Here is a 5036-nt window from a genome sequence, read left to right as displayed (position 1 = left end):
GATGCAAACACTGATTTTTTAACCTTCTTGTTTTGTCCAGGGTATTTCTACAGAAGCAATCTGTGGTGGCCTACACCATGGCAATTGACGTTTTCCTATGTTATTTTACTTGCTGTACAAGTAATATTTATTCGGACGACTGTGATTAAGCAGTAATTTACCTTTGAAGACTACATGACGGTACCAACAGGTCAACGTATCGAGTTCAAAGGTAAATTAAAGTTTAGTTCCATTAGCACAAAAAAAATATTCCCTTCAACTCTTGTAAAGTAAGTAAGATAGCATAGGAAAACATCAACTGCCATAGTCTAGATCGCCGTGGAATAGTTCTATAGATAAATCTACCAAGTGTTTGGCGAAATGTAAACACAGCCGCCATGTTTGAATTCCACAACCACCACGGAGCCATATGTTCACTAAGGGGAAGGCGGGGTACTTTGGGGGGGGAGCACAGGAGGTACGAGTTGGCTAAGTGACGCTGGGTTGTTGGGCAAATTAACGATAACTAACCAACATAATCTAACACTTCTAACTGAAAATTACTAAACCAAGATTGTTCTAACAATAGGGGAATATAGTTTGGGAACTTTACCTAAAAGGGGCAGATGGTACAATTCAGATACGCACTTAGGTATGCTGAATCTCGTCTCGTTTTCAATTCTTGAAAGTCTGCCCATCTTGAATCTTGAATAGATTTTCGGCCAAATACCAAACAAATCACGAACACAGATAGGTTCCCAAAATTATATTAGGATGTCCATATATTGTAAGGGAATTTTTAACACTATTACTGGTGAAAACACAGTCACTTTGAGAGTATGGGGCATGGGGTGTTAACACTGCAAATACTTCTTGCTACATGATTTTAAAACGCAATCTGTTGAATCTGTGTATCGGCAGCGCCTTGGTGACAAGGCTTCTGATTGGTCGGAAGAATTGTGGGCGGGTACACTGAGGGGGGTGATTTCACACGCAAGTGGAAACTAACATCCTATTTTCAGAAAAAAAAATGTGCAATACTGCGTAACACATAAGTGAACAGAATCTCGTAATGAATGGTCAGTACAAGAAATCAGAGAAGCCAGTTGAAGAGACAATGGGAACTCTGTAAAATCATAAAACTTAGTGTATTTCCATGAAAACCTAAGGTATTGTGCATTATTATTAAAGGAAATAATATTGCAATGAAATGTTGTGTAACCTAACCTAGTAGAACAATTTACCTGGCCGGGGTTTGGGGGGGTGGGGGGGGGGTGGAGCCCCCTGTGGGGGCCCCCCCCCCAGTGGAGCCCCCTGTCCCCCCCCAGTAAAGGAAGACAAACTTGACGGTAGACTAAGATATAACCAACCTAACTTCACCAACTAACCTAACCTATCCTAGTAAAACGTGTTACCTGACCGGGGGCCTTCCGCCCCCCTGTACCACCCCTTCAAGACCAACATATAGGTTAACATACTAACCTGATCATCCTAACCTAGTAGAACATATTGCCTGAACGCCCCCCCCCCCCCCCCGTAAAGGAAGACAAACTTGAAGGTAGCCTTATATATAACCAATGAAAATGTTCTAATAATTAGTAAAATTTTATCCAAAATTTTTTTATAGGTGAGAAAGGATTGTAAAATTATGAGTGTAAATAGACAGAGGTGGATAATGGAAAGAGAAGGGAGAAAAAGGTGTAAATTTAAATGTCTGTAAAAGGATATAATGGAATATATATAAGTAGATGTTCCAATAAGGTCAAATTCTAACAAGTTAAATTGTTATGTATTGAAATGTATTCTTAATGATGAATGAAACGCAAACATTCTGACATGAATACTGGAAAGGGAAGGGAGTGATTTGTGTATAAATCATGTATGAAATATCCCAAGCAACTTGCAATTTCACGTAACCGACAGGAAGGTAGGTATCGAATCATCCTAAACCCCACTCATATAGGCATTTTCAGGTGTCTGTCCTCAATTATAACTTAATATTTCAAGGTATATATGGCAAAATTATTAGGTGAGAACATGCCAAAACCAATATTATACAAATACTATGATAAAGGAAACAGGCATAAACACTAGAATTCATATAACATTATTAAAAAACAAATTAGGAAAATGAATTTATGTAACTCAATGTATGAATACCCCCCAAATTCTTCACTCGGTCCTATAGTAATGTAGGGGTCATACTGCAACATGATTGGGTAAATACATGTACCCCTCCTGTACACCCCCATTTTTTTCCTCACTAAGAAGTCTGCGTTTAGAACAAAAGCTCCCTTACAACTAGCGCGTGCACAGTAGAATTGGTGCATGCGTAGTAAGTAGGATTCGGTGTTGTAATAGTAGTAGTAGTAAATGGGATTTGGATATAAAACGGCTCCACAATTGGTGCTTTTTTATCTCTTATTTTCGATTGTATTTCGTGTTTTAAATGTCATAAATAATGGGAAATACCACAATAACACAGCAAAACCTCCCCCCAAGTGGTTTCTCCCCACCCAAAACCTCGGTTCCCACTGGGGATCCCCCTTAGAGTTGAAGGGCATAATTCTCCCCAGTGTTTTATCCCCACCCAAATTCTTGCTTAGTAGGTAAAACTGCATAGAAAAACTGCAACTGCCATAGTCTGGGCTGCCGCGGATAGGTACCCGAGATCTACCTTGTCCAGAATAGAAATGCACATAGGCAGAAATATTAGTAGGTTTTCTGTAAACACTATATTTAAACCCACTACTATTTCTCTTTATGAGGACATCCAAAAAGGGTAGGCATCCATCTTTTCTCATTTCCATTGTAAGGACAACGCTTTTTCCCTATTTTCATTGTAACCAATCATCAAGTCGCGTTGTTCTTACTTCCGTCTAATAGAGCGTTCCGCGGCCTTTCCGCCGATGTATAACACATGCAATTCCATTATTTGTACGCCTAATTATATCTAAATGTATGTCTGTAAGAAAACACAAATTTACTGTCTCAGAGTCATTTCTCTTTGCGGTGCGAGAGTGCACTACATATCCGTCCGCACCTGTCTATGTCAACCCAGTTTGTCTGTAAATAAATCATCAGTACCCAGCTACCTGTCTTAATTTCTGGTCCTCACAACTGGTGACCTCCCGGAGTTGGTGACACAGCGGTTTAGGCCCAGCCTTTAACGGACTAATTACGGCCGCTCACCATCAGAGAACCTTTAATGGACTCAATAAGACTCCACAGTTTAGGTCTCTGAAAACTCCACTGCGAAGACTACACCAACGCCATTAATGGACTAATAACGGCACTGCTTCCCAGCGTGTTTTGGCGTTTATTTCGAGGACGGGTAGCTGGGTGCTGGTCAGCCAACACAAAATTCAGGCGGTGGTTCAGATACATCCACCCGACGTCGCAGCCTCCTTTGCCTCACCCGGATATCTTCTCGACCCGCCGAACCTGCGGGCCTCCTCGGTTCTTCCCACAGCGCCATTGCCGCACCTGTGAGTCCCCAGACGAAATCCCCTGCCTGCCGGCACTGCTGCTACACCCAGGGATGTGCTTTACCCACCCAACGTCGCAGCCTGTGGGCCTCCCCTGCCTGCTGACGCTGCTGCTATACCCAGGGACGTGCTTTACTCACCCGACGTCGCTGCCTGTGGGCCTCCCCTGCCTGCCGACACCGTTGCTACACCGAGGGACCTGCTTTGCCCACCCGACGTCGCTGCCGCACACGTGGGCCTGCTCGGCCCCCTGATGTCGCTGCCTGTGGGCCTCTTCAAACCCTTTCTGACACCGCCGCCTGCAGTCCTCCTCGGCCCACCAACACCGCTGCCACGCTTGTGGGCCTCCCCTGCCTGCCGACGCCGCTACCTGTGGGTTTCCTCGACCTGCTGACGCCACTGCTCACCTGTGGTTCCGCCCTGCCCGCGGGACGCCGCTGCCGCGCTGGGGACTTCCTTAGCCCAACCTACGCCGCTGGCCCATCCCACTCCACCACCACACACAATGCAGCTCTCTTTCGCAGTCTTGGTCGCCCGGCATACAGTAGAACCCCCCAGGCTACCGCCAGGGGAGGCATCCTGTCAATCAGCAAAACCGAAGGACTATACTCGAGGACGCCCCACAACAAGTGTCACAAGGACACGGGGTCGCCCCCTGCCTCAAGATTGTCATCCAATAATTACTCCATAATCATTGTCTTGGGGCGTAGTATTTGTAAGATCAACACTTTTTCCCTATTTTCATTGTAACCAGTCATCAAGTCGCGTTCTTCTTACTTCCGTCTGATAGAGCGTTCTGCGGCCTTTCCGCCGATGTATAACACATGCAATTCCATTATTTGTACGCCTAATTATATCTAAATGTATGTCTGTAAGAAAACACAAATTTACTGTCTCAGAGTCATTTCTGTTCGCGGTGCGAGACTGCACTACATATCCGTCCGCACCTGTCTATGTTAACCCAGTTTGTCTGTAAATAATTCATCAGTACCCAGCTACCTGTCTTAATTTCTGGTCCTCACACCATACTGAATTTAATTGATGGTACCTACTAATTGACTTAACCCAGCAAAAAAAAAAAAAAAAAAAAAAAAAAATTATTTACATCTTCATTCCTTGGTCATACACAAATTATGTCGTCAACAAATCTGAACTACTACATTGTGTGGAATTAGGTTGTTTAATGTTCTCTTCTAAAAAAAAAATCCATATATATGTTACTTAGCACTGGGGACAGAGGGTTTCCCTTGCCATACCAAAATTTAGTAAGTAAAATTTTCCATTAAATTCAAATTTACATTCTTTCACAAATAGTTTAATCAGTTCAATTAAGGTGCTTTTAGAAAATGGGATATCTAGCTGTGTGTTTTCTAATGATTCAGATAAACACTCCAGTAGATCAACAATTGATACCTTTGTGAATAGTGATACTACGTCAAAACTCACAAGCTTCGATTCACTATTAATATGCACGCTATTTAGTTTATTTATCAAGTCCATATTATTCTTGCTATTGTAAGAAAAATAGAAAAAAATATGTAAAATCAACTCGCTTAATTCTGCCATTCT

Source organism: Macrobrachium nipponense, chromosome 29, assembly GCF_015104395.2.
Source record: "Macrobrachium nipponense isolate FS-2020 chromosome 29, ASM1510439v2, whole genome shotgun sequence".
In the NCBI taxonomy this organism is placed as follows: Eukaryota; Metazoa; Arthropoda; class Malacostraca; order Decapoda; family Palaemonidae; genus Macrobrachium; species Macrobrachium nipponense.
This window is presented reverse-complemented; position numbering follows the sequence as displayed.